General features: G+C 41.9%; 1 protein-coding gene across 2 annotated transcripts in view; it reads left to right on the forward strand.

Moving 5' to 3' along the window:
* The first annotated feature begins 16,208 nt into the window (after nucleotides 1-16,208).
* Nucleotides 16,209-23,069, forward strand: part of LOC105890288 (L3MBTL histone methyl-lysine binding protein 4) — a 77,242-nt gene continuing 70,381 nt past the window's right edge. For both annotated transcript variants that reach the window (XM_031584220.2, XM_031584219.1), the window contains exons 1-2: nucleotides 16,209-16,223; nucleotides 16,593-16,681. The gene's annotated coding sequence lies outside the window, so the exon portion shown is untranslated. The remainder of the gene's footprint in view (nucleotides 16,224-16,592; nucleotides 16,682-23,069) is intronic.

Raw genomic sequence — 23,069 nt, forward strand, 5'->3', positions numbered from 1 at the left:
ATTGTTTGTAGACGCCACGAGGAGGACGCTAGACGATACTGCAGCACGCGGCCAATCAGAGTTCAGGCTTATTTTCACACACACATTTAAATGCCACCAGAAAGTCATTTGGTTTTCATTGAATTTGACAGTGGACATTTAAAGTTTTACTTTCATTAGTCTGTGAGTAATTTGCACCTCTGGACGTCTGTCCCCGTGTTTTGAAAAAATAAATCTCATCGTTATGAACAATAAACGGCTACATTTCTTCGTTTTTCCACTGCACTTTTGCCCTCTGTCAGTTTAACGTATAAGTACGTATGGGGAAAAACTCCTTCAATAACATAAAGGTCAAGCTTTGTGCGTCTATCAGTCAGGGTTGGCTAGGTTAGGATGAGATTACTCTGACCACTTCATGCGGTCACTGCCTTTGTGCTCCCCGGGTCTCCCCTGGACTCACAGGATGGGAATGACCCCATGTAATGCCGACTACTTAATAATGAATCTCGACTCTATTTTCAGAGCTGCCACAACATGTCAAGCCCACATTAGGGGAACTTTCCTCCCCCTTTCAAAGCACCATGATGAGTTTTGGACATGAAACAGGAACAAGAAAGTTCCTCATCAAAAAAATAAATGTTTGCTAGAATTCCACCAAAAAAAGCTTTACCTACATAGCAATGAGTCTTAACAACCTTATGCCCATGCATATGACGCAGTCTCACTGCCTCAGATGTTCTCCATCAAATTACAACATTTGCCAGCAGATTTCCCTGGATTAATAGAGAGCTAAACCGTCTCCTCTGCATCTTGACCTAGATATATCTCTTTTCAGGATGGCGGCACCCTTTGGGACAGTGGGAAATTCACAAGGGTGCTGAGATCCACTTCTGAAGAAATTACCGCTTGGCCTTTCTCACCTCAGGTAGTGCTTCTTCCCTCTCATCCAACTTTCCACTTTCCCATTCTGTCTCTCTCTCTCTCTAGCCTTTTACTAACAGGACAGTGAAAATTCACGTGAGCCTGTGCATAGGACTGCCGCTGCACTACAATTCTTCCAAATGTGTATAGAAGTACATTGTTTTATTCCTTTTTATTCATTTGCATGTCTTTGTCAATCTGAACAACAAACTTCTTCTAAGTTTTAGCTGACTTTGCCGGTAAACAATAATGAATTTCTTGTATTTCAAAACATCAATACATACATCTTGTGAAAATGTGGTAATTCTTCAGCAGTACCTCCTGTCAAAATGTCAATGCAAACCTTTGCTCATCTGCTCCAAATGATCAAGAATGTCAATAGATAGTCATATCGGACTGAAGTCTTGGCTGCTAAAGAGCTGGATGGCAGCCTAGCTGATGTAACTGGAAAATAAAAGGACAGTTTGTTTTGTTCTTTAATGTGAGAAAAAAACCAGAGAAAGACATATTTCCTGAGATATTGTTCCAAATTTCCTTTTGGGGCACAAGGGTCCTTGGAATTAAAGGTTGTCTTTCGTCTCATGGCAGTTGAGAGGATTAGTCTTTCATCAGGTTAAAGTATCTGCGCTTTCATGGCGAAAAGAGACCCCCCTTTATATATAATGCACTTATCATGTTCCCATGGGATGACAGCAAGGGTAGGGCTGGAGAGTATTGAAAGCTATACTGCATGCACCAGAAAAAAGATTTTCATAGTGGGAGATAACATCTTCCTCCTTCAGGTAACTCAACCTGTGAGAGTTCAGGTTTGTGCTCCTTGTCTGTTCTGCAGTAATAGTTAGACCTTTTTTCTTCCCAGGCCAAGGTAAAACCACAATGAACCGTGAACTTGGAAAAGACTTTAATTTATATGTGAAGCTGAAAAGTTGTACATTGCAAAAAGTATCTTGGTTACCGCCATCTTTAATTTGCATATGTGTATGTGTCCGATATATGTGTATGTATGTATCTCCGTCTGCCTTTGTGTGTAAGTATGTCCTAAAGTGCATTTGTGTACTTTTTAATATGTAGGTTTGACTGTGTGTGTATGTGTATGGGTGTGTAAATACACTTGTGTTTGCATGCTTGTGTACAGCGTGCATGTATGTGCGCCTGTATGTGTACGCAGGTGTGTGTGTGTGTGTGTGTGTGTGCGCGTACGCAGGTGTGTGTGTGTGTGTGTGTGTGTGTGTGTGTGATGGCAGGCAGTGGCATCGCGGACAGCTGGGTGAGAATAAGCTGCCGTCTATGCCCCAGTGCTACAGTGTGTCAGGGTGTCTGAAAACGGTCACGCAGCGAAGCCTCTCGTCTCTTTTTCCCTCCACAGCGGACCTTTGTCTCTCTTCAACAACCACCCCTTCAGCCCGCTGAAACGGCCCCTGTGTAACATCAGCGGCCACTAAAAGAGAAGCCAGGGACGGACATCGCTTTAGCGAAACACAAATAAGCTTCAGACAAGATAAACTGTTGAACCCGTGGGCCCTCATGAGGAGGCAAGCCAAGAGAGACAAAAAGATATTGCTAATGCAAAGCCCTCCCATATAGCTAGTTTATTCTAGTATAGATCAGGGCCAGCTGTTAGCAACAACACTAAACTATCCTCTAGAGCAGCTTACAGAGGTCAAACCAATATTTTCACCTTGATGACCATCTATGGAAAGTATTGACATGTATGTATTATCCTATACTCTGATTATGTACACATGGGTCAGCATACCAGTTGGGGCTTAATGGGCCGATGTGTTTTTTTTTTTACCATCTTGGTGTGAGAGTCATAAGCCAAAGGTGTGTACACAGACAGGGACAATATTATCTCTCATCCTGGCTCCCAATCTCAAGACATCTTATGCAATACTGCCATGTTGACCCTGATGGTTCATGACCTCGTGATGTCCAATAAAGTCATGTCTTTCTGTTATACATTTAGCTACGAATACACTTTAATATAAAGTTTTGTCTCCGTGTAGCGTACAATATCTGTACATACAGTATTATTGGTCATATAGAAATTCACTTAGATGTGAATGCATTGATGATGGCCTAAATCAGAAACACCATAAACATATGGCATGTCTTATGCGGTAAGGAGACCTCTACTGTGAACAGGCAGCCCTAATGTATAATTCATAATGGATTGACTTCAATCAAACCACTGCCATCCCAATAACCATCTGATTCTTTGGGTGCTTGAGTATGCATTCAAGAGAGGGTGTCTATCCCCTTCCAAATTGTATATACTGTATGCTTCCTTCAGGGAGCATATATATATAATGTCCCAAAGCTATCGAGGGGGTGTCTTGTTTCTTAAGACCATTAGGTCACTGGTCACACACAGATACAGTACACAAATGAATGACACATACACAACCATTCTCTCTCTTCAAATGGTGACAGTATTTTCCTTACTGTGACCAGCTTTGTAGACATCAGTCACTTGTTTTTTTGCAGTGTGTTTCATATACAAGTGATTTGTTGAGGGGGACATTTCAAACGTCCCCACCTATCACTGGGGGAGATTGCAGAGCAAATGGTGGTATACTCTGGGGACAGAATTTATAATTCTGTTTCACAAATACTGTTAACTAACATAACACACACACACACACACACACACACACACACACACACACACACACACACACACACACACACACACACACACACACACACACACCATATAACATCAGAGAGAACCTGCGACTTTTACTATAGTTCCAAATCGTTGCCAGGCCCTGTAAACAAACCCCCTGAGCTAGAAGCCAGCACTACCGGCTCGTCTGATGGCAACAGGCAGCGGAGAGATAGAGATAACGTAGCCGTGGTGGCGTCGCCACTGGAAACAACGCTGGGTGGGGTGGAGGCGGTGGTGAGGGGCGAGCACCCGAGCTGGATGTGGGAAACATGAACCGTCCGTGCGGCGACGCAGCCCAGAGGGATATCGCCTGGCAGGGCCGCCTGAACGGGCCAGCTTCTCCCACTGACAGCCACAGGGTGACCCACAACAGCCTGCTTCCTTTGTAGGTCAAGCACGCGAACCTTCCCTTTCCTCTGCGAGCGACCTCTGCAAGGGAAAATGAAAAAAAACGGTCGCCAAGTGAGGGCTACGTAAACATGGAACAACTCGGAGTAAACCCACACAAACACACGCTTAGCGTAGAAAAAGGAGATAAGGTTCCTTGGCAAGGCCTTATAGAACTCCACAAATGTTCAAATAACTAAACTGAGAAGTTTACATAGAACCTTAAAGATGCTATGTAGCATCTCAAGGGCTGTACATAAGGCATATAACAACAAACTGAAGAACCATTAAAGATTCCAGGAAGATTTTCCTTCAATACATTTTATTCAAGTGGTGAAAAAATAAACATTACAAGATGCATGGTATTACTTCATTTCAAAGCAACACAATTGTCAGACATTTGTGGCCTGGGGCTGTTTCCTTGTGGACACAGGGACACGATTTCACGCTTGTCATTAAAGAAATAAATACGCCCGGTGGCTAAAAGGGAAAGAGGCCATTAGACGCTGGACACGTTTGCAGTATTAATGAGTGGAGGGACTGGACTGGAGTCCCTGCTGGCTGTCGGATGAGACAGTGGCAGTTTTGGAAGCACAGGGGCAGCTGTTGAACTGTGGGGGTAGGAGGGAAGATGTGTGTGTGTGTTGGGGGGGGGGGGGGGGGGGGGGGGGGGGGGTTGCAGGAAAGTGAGATGTTATCGGGGCAAAAAGTGGAGAAGGATTGCTGGTCTTTTAATCTCTGCAAAATACTGTATGTTAAAACAGACAGACAGACAGACAGACGTGTTGGCGTATCTCTGTGTGTACATATGTGTTTCTGTGTGTGGACAGGGAGCAGAGGTGAGAGGGATTGGACACTGTCGGGTGAATGGAACAGGAACGTCCTTTTGTCTTCTCTCTGGAATGTTCTGAGCATTCTGGTCAGTGACCCCTTCATTCCTGCCAGCAGCATGTAGATAAGAACTTATCCTGCAGCTCAGCAACTCAGGACACCCACAGATTGATCATTTGGCAACTTTATCAATTAATCAATCTTTTACATTCCAGTGATAAACATGACAAATAGGTACACTGTGGTAACATCAATTGTGAAATAACCAACTTCGAGCTTGTATATCTTCATTCTTCATCTGTGTTGCTCACAGATAGTTCTGACAACAACAAAAAAAAACACAAAAATAACTCTTTCACATCACATCTGAACATCGTGTTTTTCTCACTTGGCTTGTTTTGTGGTACAAACATGTCCTGCGAAAGAGTTTCCTTTTTGTTGCATCAGTCATCGCGGACAGTCAGAAGTGCACGTCTGCGTTTGATCTCCCCTGGCCGAGCCTCTGTCCTGATGGTCTTCCCCTTGTGAAATCCCCCCTTGATATCCATTTCAAAGAGAACCAGTGCAGTCTGGCAGTCTCTCACCAGCACCATATCCTGTGATACACCTGTTGTGTCAAATCACTAAACCAGAACCACCCCCCACCCCTCACAATGTCATCTGTGTCCCTCAGTGACCTTAACATCAAGCATCATTTCAAAGGACTACAGAAACAAAAGTGCCCAATTTTTTTAAATTAACCACACAAAAACAAGCCAGGGCTGCATCTAACAGCTACAACAGGAAGGTTTGTAACAGGAATGTTAGTGTACCAGAGTTTTACTATTGCCTCTGTGCAAATCCTGCCTAGTGGAACAAGCCAGTCCAGTTGTACAATCATCCATCAGTAGGTACCTCTCCAGTGTACTGTTGCTTCCTTGTGTGCCAATTCAATTATGACCGTTGGCAGTGAAGCAATCGATATCATACTGGTCTGTCACAGAGACTGATTGCTGCTTTCAGAGATGCCGTGTGAACGTGCGGTTTATTTAGCACACATCTCAAGCATGCCGCTAATGGATGGCTAGGCCAGATGGGGTGTTCATGTGACATTAATCAAACACAGGCAGCTGGAGCTTTTAAAAACCACAAATAAAGTAATGGTCTCTCATCACACCTTTGCTGTCTGTGTGGTCTGACAACAGACCGGTAGTTGGTCATGATTAATTTGGTCATTCTTCTACTAGGCCAGTACAGTAGTGAAGATATCATGGGTGACTTAGGATGGTGGTATTCTGAAGTCATTGGTGACTATAAGTACAGAAAGATATACATCTGTATATGTATGTATTTTTATATAATATATATATATACATATACATATATATTCACTACATTTCCATATCTGATGACTGGATGGCACATGGACACTGAAAGTGGGTTCAATGTAAATATCTGAAAGTATGTGTATTTAGTAACCATGCAGCTGTGACTGAGTGACACGTGTGGTTACAGTGTGTCAACCCTCATGCACGATCTTTTGTTTGATTTAAAACGACTCTTTTCTGCTGCAGACCGGAGAAAGGAAATGCATCTGGACCAGTCACTGCCTCACATGCAAATCCACCAGATCAATTTCCTGCTCACTTTCAACAAATACTTACCCTAAACAAACATCTCAGACATTTGAGAGCACCACATACCCGACTTCAATCTTGAAAATCCTCTGTTTCAAGCCAAAACTCACAAAGATGCCACCATGTCCCCATTCGCACGCATGACTCATTCAAATTAAATGTGTTGACTCAGTTAAACAAACACTGGGATGAATCCATCTAAACTGTGATAAGGCAGCACGCTTCTTTTGGGAGATCTTCTCATGCATGTGTGTATGCAAGCTATTTCTGTGCAAAGACTTTCAGTGATAAAATGGAGTAATGTAACAATCACAACCCAAGGACAGAGAGCCATGTCTATGAGAATGTGCAGACCAATGATCCAATCTCACAACCAAACGACAAAGGGTCATGTCTGCTGTAATATTGCATGTGATAATGTGCAGACCAATGATCCAAATATATCAGGAGAATTTTATTATAATTCTTTTTTACTACTATTTTTTTTAACTTTTTCTGTCTGTTATGGTGATATGGAAAACGTTGTGTTTTACAATGGCTGATTTCCATTGTTCGTGCAAGTAGATACGCTGGGAATGGCTTATTAAGGGGTTCAGATAAGGGGACATTTCCACTGTAGTGCTACGACTTTTCCAATTTAAGTGCCAACATCTTCTGAACACACCCCAATACCAGGGCAGACAGCATCTCAGACATACACTGGATGGAAAAAAATAACAAGTCTTCTGCTCTATTACAAGTTATGGTGCCCATATTCATTTATTCAAGTACCTAATACAGGTGAGTCTCTATTTTAGATAACAGAAAGTTAAACAAAAATCATCCAAAGTATTCAGTGTTAAACTACGTGACCAAGGCAACAACATGATATCCATACCTCCCCACATTCTTCTGCACACACACACACACACACACACACACACACACACACACACACACACACACACACACACACACACACACACACACACACACACAAAGCATTCTGAGGAGAACACCTCAGATCACAGCAGTTGTTTTTGGCACGGCCGCCATGTTATAACATATCCTCTTTTAAGAGAAAAGGTTTTATTTTACCCAGAATCCTACACCCTGTTCCACAAATGAATCATCACTGAGTTTTCTTGGGAATGTGTTTTTTTCCTTTTTTTCTCGGACACTAACAGTGAACTAAAGCAAGTAGGCTTATTACTGTAAAGTAAGTACGGACGTCTTCCATTCAACCTCATATCAGATAAAGTACAACTAACATTCAGTTCACTATTCAACCTTGGTCGACATCTCAACAAAGATGAGACACAAACAACGGGGTCAGGGACCTCAAATGTACTGTCGCACTTCACTTAACTCTTAAAAGGGGAGGACATAAATTCAGGTTTTTATCTAAGTATAAGCTGCAACGATGCTTCACTCTGATAACAGGGGTCCTAAATGTTAGTGGATTCCTTATGGCTGGACTTGTGTTGCCTCTTCCTGCTGCTTCAGGGCGTATGGAAAAAGAGGCATTAAAGATTTATATGTTTACTGAGGATGACTAGGGCAGCAAAGGGCACTAAGTCATCTACATAAGTTTCTACATAAGTATTTATCTTACTCTAGGCTCTCCTCTCAAAAAAGCTCTTGGTTACAGTCTTTTGTAAAAGTAAAGTTGTAAAGTAGTATCAGTTCAACCACAGAAATGGAAAGTAATCCATTTGAGGAGTGCGACAGTTGATTTGATCAAAACAAATTAATATCTAACTACTGCCCCCTACAGGTTACTCATACTGTATGACAGATACAGTCAAATGGTTGAAACCTTTGCAATTAAAAAATAATTTTCATCATTTAATTGCTGTTTATGACTTTTGAGGGATGAAATACGATTCTATCTGATAGCATATTTGTGCTGAAATGTTGTATTATTAATAATACAATAGTTCTGTGCCCGAAGACGAATGTTGCATGATTCATAGCAGCAGATTAGATTTAAATAAATAATTGAGTCCTACCATTATTTTCTCCTGTAATTATAGAGAAAAAATTGGGCTAATTTGTCAGCCTTTGTGGACCGCACAAAAGAGTAAAGTAGTACAGTATTTGGCTATATCGTCTTCTGCACAGTGGCAACATCCTGATTGATTGTCATCGCATGTGATCGCTGAGAGAGAGCTTTATCGAGTAGATATCGTTCCAGTGGCGTTACAGCGCCTCCTGGTGACGAGCAATGCCCATGTGTTCCTGCATGTCACCCAGCCATGAAGTTATTTGATCCTGACACAGATCGACACAGAAGACGCCGCAGAAAAAAATCTCAATATCATATGCATATTGTGGTTGGAACTAAGGTCAGGATGAAAGGTATAGCGCAAAGATTCTTGACAATCAAGGCTGATTTTGATCAGATATATTAAATGGGGTTACAATTCAATATACTGTATAACCCGAGTGAAACATCTTGATCTCAATCTCGAAAACAAGTACGAAAATATTTTTAATAATTTCAGATGAAACACTGATGCCTGATGAGATATTACTTTCATTGCCTGCCAACTTGAGGTCTTTGGTTTCAGAATGAGAGCCAATTATCAGTCTGCCAACCATTGCTTGAAGCAAGCTTGTGTAACAGGGAAGTGGTGTTGCTTTGAAACTTCTTTGAAAAAGACCATTTCAAATGCTTTGAGACACAGCTGCCTGCGTTTTCCAACACACAGTCATGTTGTGTCAAACTCATCTTCCCTCTTTCCTCTTTCTCTCTTTCCTACCTTCCTCTCGCCACCAGAATGTAGCCAAGGAGTCTCTCTCTCTGTGTGTGTGAGTGTGTGTGTGTGTGTGTGTGTGTGTGAGTGTGTGTGTGTGTGTTGGGGGAAGGTGAGTTGTTCAATTTTCCCCCAATGAGAGAAAAGATTTGAGAAGGTGCGTGTGTCTTCAGTATGATGACACAGCTTCGAAAGTTTAACATTTTTCAGCAGAAACACCCTCTCTCAAAAACAGAGCACGACCATATATTTACTTTTGTCTTCTCCTCTTCAACCCACCTGCCTTCCCCTTTCTTTTTCCTCAACATATGGTTAAAAAAACATCTACAAATACATAATAATGCCTCTCTCTCCCCAGTTGTGTTTTTCCCTGTCTTTCTCAACAAGTGTATAGAACAGATACATATCTCACTTGACACACCAAAGGGCATGAAGAAAATAACATTCCAGTGCGAGGAGAACTGTGTGAAACTGACAGAAAACTCAGCCATCAGTCCTCATTAGTTAGCCACCTCTCTTCACCTTGTATTTGTACATCTTTGGCAGCCTATCATACCACCAATGTCTATCAGCTCATCTCAGACTGCAGTTGGGAGTAAAGGTTGGATCCAGTTGACTGTTGTGTTTTATCATCAATTTCGATCAGGACCTGAATGAGGCTTTTGGAAAGGCAGCAGCTAATTGAATTTACATTTGGTGACCGCAGGCTGGTTAACAGTAAGTCCTTGCACTGCTAAGCACTGTAACACATAGAACTGCGTAAAACTGGCATAGAAGTAGGTCAGTAAGGTATTTAATAACAACAGAGTAGATAGTCCCATAGTGCAGTATTTCATAAACGGAATAAAATACAGATGTTGAAAATGTTGACTGTTGAAAATGTTGACTACTTCTTTTGATAGAGTTTGTTCCACTCTTTAAGATGCACATTTAAACGAGTTTACTGAAGAAACTGGTTTTTCCCCTGCAGTGAACTCTGCTAGCCATTCTGTTTCACTCCCGACTGACACTTCACACCAGTTCAGTTGGATTGCATGGGCGTGTGTCTGTATCCCTCACACAATGATCACCTTGCAAGACGAGTCTCGATAACATAGCTCTCTGTCTCTGCCCTGCGCAGCCGGCGGACTACAGATTTCCTCACCTCGGGTGTCCCCTGGCCAACATTGTGATGCACAAGGGTAGTGGCAATGGAAGCATCCCTGACAGGTCGGGGAGCTGTTTTTCGAGTGACAAACAGTGAATGGAGTGTGGTCAACAGCAGTTTCACATACACTTTCTCGAGTTGTTTGTGATGCTTCTCTCTCTAAAACATTTCCTGTCATATCTGAGGGATGCTCCTGGGCTGGTGGGCACAGACAACTCCACAGTGGTTGCATATATTTATCTCCTTGAGACAATTGTATTGTTTTGGTGCTTTATAAATACAATTAAAAAAATATATATAAAATAAATTGAAAATGAAAATACATAAATTGTCAGGACGGCACCTGCTGTTGTGGAGCAGCGAGCCCCTTCTGTCCCTGGGAGCAACATATGTGGCCGGGTCTCCTGTCACAGGCGAATCAGCACTTATCCACTCCACTCTCCACTGCGGTTGAGGTTGTCAAAATGATTTGATTGGTACAGGGAAGCCCACTTCAATCGAATCGCCTTGCAAGAAAACGGGCAATGTCGGCTGCATTTTGTCGATACAAAAATCTGATTACCCTGGGGATGGATGCGATGGCCCATGGTTGGCCAAGCTTCCTTCTCTCTATGTTTCCCCCAGCAGATCTCATTCCAAGCACTGTGACCAGGGTGAGGGAGGGGAAGCACTCTCTGATTCTAAACGCTCAAAAGTGACCAGGGAAAGCTTGGTTTGCAGAGACAGTGGAGCTGCTATGTGGCGAGCCCTGGTGCCTGCCAGAGCTGTGGAGTCCGAGGGCCTTTACCCTGAAGCAGATAAACTGAGGTTTGAAGGTCTCGATCCAGCTGTTACTGCCACTATTCAAGGGTGTAGGGAGCTTTCCATTACAAGATTTGAATCGTGGTGCTTAACCAAGGGGCTGGTGCTCATTCAGTGTTTAATTGCAGCAATTTTGTCTTTTCTGCAATAACTGTTTAAAAAGGGCAAAGCCCATTCCACATTAAAGGGTTATCTAGAGGCTAGTTCGGCTTATGTGGTTTCAATGGTGTGTCGCCAAGTGCACATCCGTTGGCACCTCGTTTTCTAAGAGGGGTACTGTGCCTCAGGTCGGCCCCTCTGTCTTTCGTCCCACAATGGGATCTCCTCCTGGTGCTGCCTGCTCTCTGTGATCGCCCTTCTGAGCCCTCAGACTGAAGTGGATATGAAACTCCTTTCATATAAAGTGGCAGTCTGCTTTTAGCTCTCATAACAGATAAATGAGTGGGAGAGCTTCATGCACTCTCAGCGAGCCCCCTGTGCACTCAGTTTACCACAGATAATCCTAAGGTGCTTCTAAGGACTAACACTGCTTCTGTACCTAAGGTTGTGACTGCTGCTTACTCTTCAGGACATGTCAAGCTAGCTTGTTTCTGTGCCAAAGCAACGTTTTTCACACTTGTGCAGGCTATTAAAGCCTACCATGAAACGAAAGGTGTAGGCTTGCCACAGATACCGCCCACTCCACACGTGGCGACCTGTTGGGCCTTTATTCATGGCTTAGACATAAAGCAGATCTGTTCAGCTGCTAATTGAGACGATTCTCAATGAGGCGACCACAATGGGTCGTGGGCAATGGGCAGCCAACTCCATGAGGACTGTCATTTTGATGAAACGCCTGAATTTGATGAAAACAATTTAAGGGATGATGACATGGATAAGCTGAGGTGTCAGCTCAAGCATAATTTGGCTGCTGCCCTTTTCCTTCAAATTAAGTCTTTACTGATCCATCATTTGAACCAAATTTCCCTTCTATCAAAGCCTTTAATATACTGTGCAATTCAGATGATACTTGATCATCATTGTCCCAATGTTGATGTGTCTATTGTGACAGAAATAATCAATGCTGTGTTCGGCAGCAATACTGTTAAACATACATCTACAGGAGGCTCCCTGTCAACTGCTTGCACAACGGCATCTTACACAGCAAGAGAGTTTCCTTCAGTGAAGCTTGTAGAATTTGTAAAGGATAATGAAAAGCAATTAACTGTTTATATGCCCTCCTCATAGTGAATAGCAATTTGATAAGCTAATCACTGAGAAAATTAGATTTTTTTCTTTTTATTGCCACAACTGCGGATGTGGTGAAGGCTTTAGAGGGCGGAGCTCTGACTGAAGCTGCAGGGAGACTGAAACGTGATTGGATAAAATCCGCTGTCTAATGGGAGTAGAAGCGGTCAGATTTTGTGACTCACAGTAATCAATAAAATAAGATAAAAACATCAATAAGACATAGTTCTGTTATTGATTCATTTGCTTAGGTTAAAGTTCAAAAGTCCTGTTTAAGGACACGTGTTGTGTTTTGTATAAGTATTATTACCAGGCATTTTGACAGATAAGCTTATAATTTATAATTTCTTAATACATTTTACAAGGCAACAACCAGTAATTACCAGCTAATGGAAACCCTGACACACACACACTCTTACTCTCTCCCTATAAAGTTAAAGACAAGATGTTTATTACCTTGAAATATTTTATTTTGTGTTACCTCTTTGGTTTTGCAGATAATGGAGGTTCTTTTGTCACTCCTTCAGAACCATGGACCAACAAGGGCCAATCAGTCATAGTCAGTGCAAGACAGCATTATTTGGACTGAAAATGAATGACTTCAAAGTTCAATATGAAGACCCCAAGTTTAATAACCTTTAAACTAGCAACCTTTGTTATCCATCTGAATTTTTCTTGAGATGGATGTGCCAACTGCTATCTCATCATCCTGTTGTGACGCAGTGCCTGGCTGTGAGGGATTAAGACTGACCTCCCGTGACCAGTGGGCAGGAAGATTTGAGAAATTCTACCCCAATTCTCTGTGGATGTTGAGCACAGACTTAAGCTAGGAAATATCATGTAAATGAGAGATGGGACATGCATGCCAATTTCACGGGATATGAAGCATGACATTCTTGAGAAGCTGGCAGAGCTGATGTACCAGTTCACGGCGTACCCACAAGATGAACCTTTCAGTACCATTGCTTCTGCACTGATCTGAAAACACCCTTGCCTCACAGAGCCAGGTCCTGTTGCAGGATGGTGCCACCGGGATGGTGACCCCTAAATTCAAAATGGGCAATTTCTGCACAAAACTTCACAGAGCTGGAATGGCACATGTATCTATCAATGGGAACAGGAAAACCAAAGGGCATCCAGATGGAGCGCCATCTTGTAAAAGACCATGGAGAAGTGAAGCAAATGTTCTTCCTAATGGTCAGAATGCAACTATTTACGAAGCTATAGCAGAATGGCCCTTAATGAAATGAGATAAAGATCACCAGATTCAGCTTTTGAAAAACAAATGATGGACCAAAGAAATCGTTGAGGAGCAGCCCTCAGTGGAAGAATATAGAACAATGGTTCTATTCAGGATTAGAACGATGGTTCTAAAGTCAAGTAAGAAATACATAACCAAGTCTCTGTATACATTTTATAATGGCATCAATACAATTGTCCTTTTTATTAGATGTTTCTGTCCATTGGTTTGTCTACTCAATTATAAGAGAAATGCTAAAATTATACGTATGTACAATATCAGTTGTTCAAATAAGTAGACAGAAGTCAGACACAAGTCAGTAGTTTTAAGTAAGCCTTGCATTTTACTGTAATTTATTTTAAAAAAAAGTAAAGTCAACTAATCATATTAGGGGGGTGGTTAAGCTAAAGGTTTTACATATTGCCTTTTGTAGCTCTTCAGGTTTCTTCAGAAAGGTTCTTCACAGATGAAAACAGCTTGAAAGCTAAGAGCCAAAAACTCTCAGAGAAAGAGCGAGAGAGCAAGAGAGAGAGGGAGAGAGAGACAGAGTGAGAGAGAGAGAACGCCAAATAAGTCTCTTGGGGCTTCACTGCTCTGTTTCTGAAAAACTCTGTTTTCAATTAAACAAGACACAAATCAAATGTGCTGCATGTTACAACAAGAATAAAGGGAATATGAAACAACCTCTGTGACAGAAAATCCATAACTCTCCTATTTTGCATGAGGTAAGACTTTTCCACTCGAGTTAGACATGGAGCTGGAAAGAATGGCAGCATGGGGGGGGGGAAATACAAAATGGCAACCGAGGTGGAATATCCCGACTTGTCTTTCCTCCCCCTGAAGGTGGCTACTGTAGCTGCATATCCAATGACCGTTCTCGCTCCGTGTTCAGGATATTGTTTAAAAGACTCGCTGCCAGCTGCTGCCTTGGCGGTGCTGGAGACGCTGTGCCACCTGTCTATGCCCAGGGTAGCCCACTGGCAGCACAGGCAGCGCTCCAGGCTGCCACACTGGCGGTTCCACTGCGCTCCACTCAGAACGGGGACTCTCTGAGAGACAGGGCCAGGGGCTTCATGAGCCCCTTGCCGTCTCCCTCTCTTGTCCCAGTGGACAATCCCCTGCAGCCCCACACTTCAGACAACGCACTGCTCGCCCCCCCCCCCCCCCCCCCCCCCCGCCCCTCCCCAAACCGTCTTCACCGCTTCCTCTAAACTACCATCTGTTCTTTTTCATGCCTCTGTGAGCATCCCTCAAGTTCTCTCTGTTATTCTTTTGTTTTTTTTCTGTCTGTCTGCTTGGCCTTCACTGAGTGTGTCGATAAATGAGTTTGCTTTATTAATTTACTTGGGCATCTGCACAGTGTCTCTCCTCTCGGGCAGCATCTACATGCAGAGCGGGGAGACATTGCTTGAAGTGAAAGGAAATGGTCCGAAACATGGATCTGTCCATTAGACAGACAGAACGGTTCCAATAGTTTAGTCTCAGAGTAAATACTGTACTGTTTATGTCCAAATAATATTTGAAGAATATTTCATACACATCGGTACATTCCATGCCAACAGGGTTCAAAGCATAAGATAAAATAAAATTGCTAAAATACATGGGGTGAAAGAGCCATCTTACTCCTCTAGGTCCTCTTCTTTGATAAAAAAAAGCTTCAGTTCTCTTCAAAAAGATTTAGTTCATTCCTTGAGGAAAGTAACTTTGCAGATACAGCAGTTAAGTAGAGCACTACAGCGAGATGGAGTTTAAGAAAAAAACATGTATTACTGATACTATTTCACTAGTGCAAGTCATTATTTGCAAACAATTGATCTTATATGGTATGATTCTTTTTTTAACTAACAGTGTGAAAGCTGTCAGTTAAATGTTTTTGATATGTTACCTGAAATAAATGTGTTCCTTTGCCGGGAAGAACACATGATAACAGAAGAACATGGATTTTGATTTGCCATAATTTCTCCATGTCATGCGAGAATTGACATACAGTAGCTTGATGTCATAAAAGTCTTCACTTTACAGACTGAATTGTAAGCAGGCTACCTGGGTTTGACAAACATGAAAAAAGGGTTAATAATGTGATAAAACACAATCTCTTTTCATACGTGAGTTTAGTCACTGTCAGTTTTCCATTCCCCGTAAATATGTCATGCTGTGTGTGCAGCTCAAACAAGGGGCTGGGAATTCTGAGAGCAAACAAGTTTGGTATGGACAGGACACCGTAATTCTTTTACCAGTGGGAGTGGTATTGAATTATTTTAAAAGTGGGAGCGGTATTGAATAGCCCGTTTGAGTAGGCATACAGTAGCAAGATATGCCACATGAAAAGATATTCCTGCACCTCAACTGGTAAAGCAAGAAAAATATAATGGATTCAATACCTATTGACAAAATTAAGGGAGAAGCTAACAGTAGGCCTATTTGTCTGTAAGCCACTTGAGGTAACAGTTTTTCTTAATGAGGAAAACTACAAAGATTTATTTTCAAAGATTTGGCTAACATAGTGCGATATAGTTTGGGGAAATCAGCATCAGCATACAATCAATACAATTTAGCCTGTATTTGAATTGTGTTTTCAGTATTTCGTTAATTGGTGAAAATCACTGTTATCGGGTTAAGGATTCCTCACTGGCGTATAGGCCTGTATCATTCTCAGCGGGAAAAGGTAGGCCTACAGGAAATTAATGCGAATTTATAAGCCTACTGGGTTATTATCTGTAATGGAATACATGGCGCCTCACTGTGTGCATTCCATTTTCACGCATTAATGTAGCCCTCCTCAAGAGACTTGGCAATTTACATTCAGTTAATTTACAGGCAACATGAAACAGGCCATCCGTAACACACTGCTAATGTTTACTTCAGCTAATTTGGGTTTCAAAATAAGAACAGTCAGAAGAATTTTCTGAGATGCACCTGGTATATTGAATATAGGTAAAACTTTCATTTTCTAAATGTATAATAATTTTTTTTCTGTACCTACTCGTCGCTCACACCTGCTGAATTCCCATCTAATATTTAGTTTTACCTCCAGTAGAGGGCTGTTCTGGAGCATGCGCAAAGCACACTGAAGAACCCTGTTTCTGCTGTCACAACGTTGAGGGGTAAAGCGACTGCGAGTGGGTAAGGAATTAATAATTTCATACAACCGCTGGGTTACTGTAGTTAGTTTTTAGGGATGATGAATCACACACTTTAGGAAAGCTCCACAAATTGATATGAAAACAATTCGAAGTCGAGGTCGGGTTCACACACCGTATTTAAATGCGTTGAGATGGCTATCCTTGCTAATCTCATGTTTTCTCCTATTAAGCAAGCTAACATATAATAAGATGCCCCTTCTTTCAAATGATTACAGAGTAGATACAAAGAATACCCTGCAATGTCGTTAATGTCCTCATTTTGTCGATATTATATGTTGTACAAACATATGACATATTAGTGTAAACAGTGCGACGCTAGCTGTCTAGCTAAGTGAAACTATAATTCTGCACTCGGAAATGTTTCCTTTGGACATTTTGCACGCCAGCAATTTTGTTTGCTACAATTAAAACTCTTCCTCCTGAACCGTAATTCCTGGCCAGGTTCTGTTTGCACTCGATGTGCCAAGTGTTTTGTAGCCAAACTATCATGGGCTACTTTTTAATTTTGTTTTATATTGTGATTTCACTTCACTATGCATTTTCATTTTGTTTTCCAGTTGGGTGGAGTGGTTTCCTCTTATAATTGTATTTATTTGTTTTTCCTATATGAAGTCCAAATTACCACGCTATTTGGACAGCACTACAGTTCTTCATGACATGTTTCATTTCCGAACGTTCCTGACGTTTAATTTTGAAATCTTGCGCCCCTTTTTGCAATTACTTACCAACTTTGTCAACTGTTTTAAAGAACATGCTTGGCTGCAGGCTACTTGCCATCCGTCTTTGTCTAAATCTGGCTAGTTAGATTCCATTTCGTAGTCCATAGATTATGGCCATGTTCACGAACCCGCACCACCATAGTGTAAAATAATTGTCAGGTAGGTTAAGGTCTCTAAATAGTTGTTACTGGAACTTATTGAATATTCATAGTGTCTTACTGCATTGAAATGTCATTGTAAACATATCCCCGAACATGCTTACTGGTGATGAGGAAAGCAGGTGAACTGAAAGTGTACACCTGTTGAGTTCAGACAGCAGAATATAACTATACCCCACACTTAAAACAAGTACACTTACTTGTTGCTGCACAAACTTTGAAAAGCTGTCAAGAGTAGCATCTTCTACCCCTTGAAAGTAGATATTTGGAATATCACGTGGGTCTGGACTGACTGCAGCTAGTTCATAGTATTTCTGGTAATTTACTTCAGAATTTGTTGTCATTGCTGTTGGTCCGTAGCCTCAGCTATGAAAGAAATCACTGTTTCAGCTTCATATCTAAGACCTTTTTATGTTCTGCAGGCACCTTTAGGCATAGTGCATCTTTGCTTTGTAGCAATTAGTAAAATTTGAGTTTTTCTTGATCTGTATATCAAACATGCTTAACAGTGAAATGGTTAGTGAAGGAGGGCTCTTCTATCAGTGCTGTTGATACAGATATCTCAAAGGAGGCTCGCAGAGCTATTTTATTGTGAGGTCAATGTCGGGAAGTAGTTCATAATGCTTCCTGCTTCACAGAGTCGGTATGGCTGCAGCACAGTACTTCCTGTTCAACTGTATTAAGATTAAACATGAATGCATGGTTTACAGAGAGGGGCTCTCACAAACATCTTGAAACTTCAACAGACAATGTCCCATTAATTCGATTTTCTCTGTTGTAAACCTCCACATATGTCCTATCCTGGTCATGGCATGCTCAGAGATTGACTTCACAACAAAGATGGAGAATTTTCTGCTAGCATTCTAGGCAATAGCAGAGTGAAGTTGATGCACACTAGTAACACAGACACACATAAATGCACCTAAATGCATACATACATATACATACTTACTTGCTTTCTTGTGCTACCAAAAACAATGTTTACTGTTGACTTGCCTGAAGAGCCATTTCAGCTCTAAGATGCTAAAAGTGTTAGGCATGAGATCCTCTGATCTTGAAATTGAAGCTAAAAGAAAATGAGTCAGCTTGGGGCTTTGATGTCTGTGATGTGTGTTTTTTGTGTCTGTCCAGTGGTCCTTTGATTGAAGATCAGTGTTTATATTTTTGTCTTTTACACTTGATACCTTTGGAAGCACAATGCTGCTTGCTGCTATTGAACAGTTCGTTTTGCATCCTCTTGCATGTGAAATAAAACTCCCTTCTCTCTCAGGCAATGCATTTATCATACAATGTAAATGTTTTATGAGTTAAAATGATTTCGCCGAAATGGTCCTCCTATTAGGCTATTTATTGTTGTCGATATTCAGTGGAGCATTTTCTTGTAATGGGCTCTTGGAATGGGTAGGAAGTGACATTGTTTCCCACACATCCCTTTTTTTTTTAATTGCTTTTACTTCACGTACCGATTGCACTTAAAGTTGGCAGGTCCAAAGTGTCAGTGGGATGCGTCACACAGTTGCCTGTCATGGGAGAGCTCAGGTTGGCTACTATAGTAATTAAACAACAGGTGAGCATGGTGAGAATCTAGCACTAATTCCCCCTGCTCCCTGTCTGTAATACCAGTGGATTACGGTCGTTTCATTATTATAACGCTGCTCATGCTTCCCAGAGTTTACAAAAAACGGTTTACATCAGATGTTAGATAGGATCAGTCACGTGTCTGCTGATGTTCTGTTGTTGTTGTTTGCTGGTCGACGCTGAAAAGACGAAAGACTGGCCCTCTCTGTGCAGGGCCTGTGTCTCCATTGTTTAACATTTGAATGGGAGGAAAGAAAATGACAGATCAGGGGGACATGAATGTTGCTCAGCTCCCAAAGATGTTGGCAAATGTCAAACGCCTGAAAACAGTACTGCTTTGAATTCTACACACTGCCTCACAAAAGTGAATGTCGTCCATTCTTTCAATTTTAAAGAAGCTTTTTTTAGCCTCAGTTAAACAAAAGATACGGCTGTGAACGATTCCGTTCAAAAACAGCTCGTAAGCTTCATTTAGATTCACTCGAGTCTCCTACTGACTTTGCTTCAGAATTTGTAGTGTGTTGCGGTTCTGATTAGACCTGAGCATTTAAACAATTAAGTGGAAGTAGAAAATGTGTTGGCTACATTCACATGGTGCGTGTTTGTTTAGTTAGACACTTAAACCCCAAATGCTTCCAACCTGTTTTAGAAAGACAGCATCTGTTTGGAGAGAAAAACAGATTGTTTATGTAGCTGAACTGGTAGAACAAGGTGTTAACAAGACAAGGTTATGTGTTCACTACCTAGGGAGCACAGACATTGAACGAATGGGTTCCTTACTGTAAGGAAAAAATCAGTTGCTAAATTAATAAATGTAAATGTAAATTAGAAAACAGCCCTTGTTCAGTCGATGACTAGTTAGTTGCCATGGATCGTAAAGTCATCCACATAGTATATTATGCAGCTTGCAGCATAATGGAGAACTTGTATTGCAGGGTACTTTGATGCAGACAGTATCCGTCTCATCCTGCTCAATTAAAACAGTTATCAGTCCTTTGTGTGTCATCTTGTTTTCCAGATCCACTCACAGGGCTCTGAGCTGTACAAAATGGGAACAGATCACATTTTATTTGCCATCCATTTTCATCCAGCTGTGATCATCATGTAGCTGCAGATATAGCCTGAGCCGTGGCCAACAGCAGTGACATTTAATCCCTGACAGGCCGCGAATAAGAGATGCTTCCCATTAGACAGCATTCCAGCAGTTTGCCCTAACCATGTATCCCAAAACAAGGTGTCTCTTCGTGTGTGGTCATTTGCGGTAGATTGAAACTCGAGGTAACCGCTGCCTCTCCCCGCTGCCTGCTGGAGCACACATTCATTAACCTCCCCCCGATGTCAAAACAAAAAAGTCTGTCTCTGCATGTTGTTGAAGAGGAAGAAAAAAAAACAAATTGCCTCCATTTTCTTTTTTTTGTCTTGTTTTTGTCCCTCTGTCTGGTTTAGTGGCACGTGTGTTGGGAACAGCTTACACCGTGTGGCCCCGTGGTTGCTTTTGTTGAAATCCATTTTGAAATGTAGTCACAACTCAGCAGGGGCCTGTCTCTCTCTCTCTCTCTCTCTCTCTCTCTCTCTCTCTCTCTCTCTCTCTCTCTCTCTCTCTCTGATGGATGACGCCCGGCATGCGTGGTGTCTATAGAGACGCTGTGTTTGACCGAGGTGGCTATCAGCTGACTGGCTGGGCTGCAGACTTCTTGAGTTGTTCTGTAGCAATGAACGAGGACCGGGCTGTGTGCTGAATACAGGAACTACAATCAGTGCTCATCCCTCCCTACCCCTAACACCCCCCCACACACACACACACACACACACACACACACACACACTCCTTCCTCCTCCTTGTGCTCAAATTAAAGGGGTGGGTGGTCCTGTAAGAGACTTTGGCTGCGACGGAACATTATTTGTCGTGTAATAGACCGAAAGCGGGGGGGGGGGGGGGGGTTGGTTAGCACTTGCAAATCCACAGATGCAAATGAACGACATTGCTGCAGGGGAAAAGCTTCAGCTTCAGCAAAGGACTCGGCTTCGTTGTACCCTGCTGTTTGTTTGAGTTCAGTTCACCTCATCAGCTACAGAAGGACCAATAGGCAGAGGGCAGAGAAAAACAATATTGATTTTTTTATAAAGGATATATTTATTTTCAGTTCCCTAATATACACTGGCAGACAGGAATCTGACAAGAGAACAATGGGAGTCTAGACTACCTGTTGATCCTCTCAGATGTCTGATATGGTCTGATAAGGTTCCCGTAATCATTTCAGAGGAAGCCCAGTAATATGCGTGATTCTAGAAAACAAGCAGGCCATAGACATTTAATTTGAACCTTGACACTCAAAAGTGTGTGTGTGGGGGGTGTGCAAGCCTCCTCTTGAATTTCCCTAAAAAGCCTGAGTTAGACGGTCGGTCTCAGATGATGCAGAGATTAGCAGACATCAGCGTGTAGCGGGGCCACAATACGAGTGAGTAACAAGCTCATCCGCCGATGTGTCAGAGATATGTCTTCTTCACTGCGGTCTCTGGAGAACCTAATGTATTACGCTCAGATTAAGGCAGATTACGGTTTATCTTTCACTCACTGGTCCCACAGTGACGGCAACAAGCCATTCGTAGCGCAGTGTGTCTTCAAAGCGATCCTGGAATCACCTGACTGAAGCGCCTGACTGGAAAGAAGGGGGATCTGATTTGGAGTGGACTGAAGGACTTCAAGGATCTCGGAGGAGAGCAGGCAGACTGAATTATGCATTGGCGATTGCAGGGGCCGTTTCCTGATTCCCTCATTTGTAATGCAGATTTGATCATCTTTGCAAAGGAGTGATTGTGTGAGGGCAACATAATCAGGCTAGCCTATTTTGCTTGAAGAAAAGGTATTAGAATAGGTATTAGGATTCTCTTCTTGCTGTGGTGGTTTCTGTCTTCTCTTGGCTTACTGTTTAACTGCAGATTACCTTATTGCTGGTGGGTGGTGTTTGTATAAGGGTTAAATGCTAAAGTCTTGACAAACATTGATAAATGTAATGGAAGAAAAAAAATAACTGGCAAAGAATACATAGAGAATTTGTCTCCAAACCAATTCAGTTTTGAAACCAATTTGTGTTGAAGATTGGCCATCATCATGTCATTTTGTGTCACAAAATAAAATCCTAAACCTTTGTAGAATTGAATATGGATTATTTTTAGTTAGCTTCAGTGCATCCCCATAGGAATGTTTTAGTGCTCAAAGATGGATCATTGACAGCTCAGGAAACCTAGATGTGAGACTCATTATTAAATAATTTAATCACTGATATTTCTCTTACACTTCCTTAATAGAAACAGTTTGAGACAAAAATGAGATTAGGCACTTCATTAAAAAAAATATCATAATTGACAAAACACCTCTTAGAGATCCCTCCCCGTAACAGGTTTGAGCAGTCTTCTTGTCATAGGCTAGTTAAATGTACATTATTGTTAAAACTTGTGCCCCACCCCCAACACCAAACAGAGGAGGTAATTTGTATGTCTAAACATTTCATAAAAACTGAGCATGACTTGTTACCCTGGTGAGATCTCTCCTTATACTATTTAAAAAAATATGATATTTAGAAATCTGAGAAGCAGATGATTTCAGCCTAATTTCCAGTTTCAGTTCCATTTAATCTGATTGTTGTCCAGGAGAAACTAAGGAGATAATAAGGAGATCTTTTTTTAGATTTGGGTCTCCACCACTCAGAATTCATGTGATGGCGTTGTGTAGGCCTCACCTCGGTTGCACTAACCTTTCCAACTGCGTTTGGATTATGTCATTGATGTGTGATCATGTTCAGGTCCAGCTGCCAAACAGCTCTGAGAGTGAGGATTTATCGCCGTCTCTGCCTCTCACCAAGTGTTTACATGCACAGTCCCCCTGGCCATTATGGTGATTGAATGGAGGCCA

This window comes from Clupea harengus, chromosome 17 (genome assembly GCF_900700415.2).
Source record: "Clupea harengus chromosome 17, Ch_v2.0.2, whole genome shotgun sequence".
In the NCBI taxonomy this organism is placed as follows: domain Eukaryota; kingdom Metazoa; phylum Chordata; class Actinopteri; order Clupeiformes; family Clupeidae; genus Clupea; species Clupea harengus.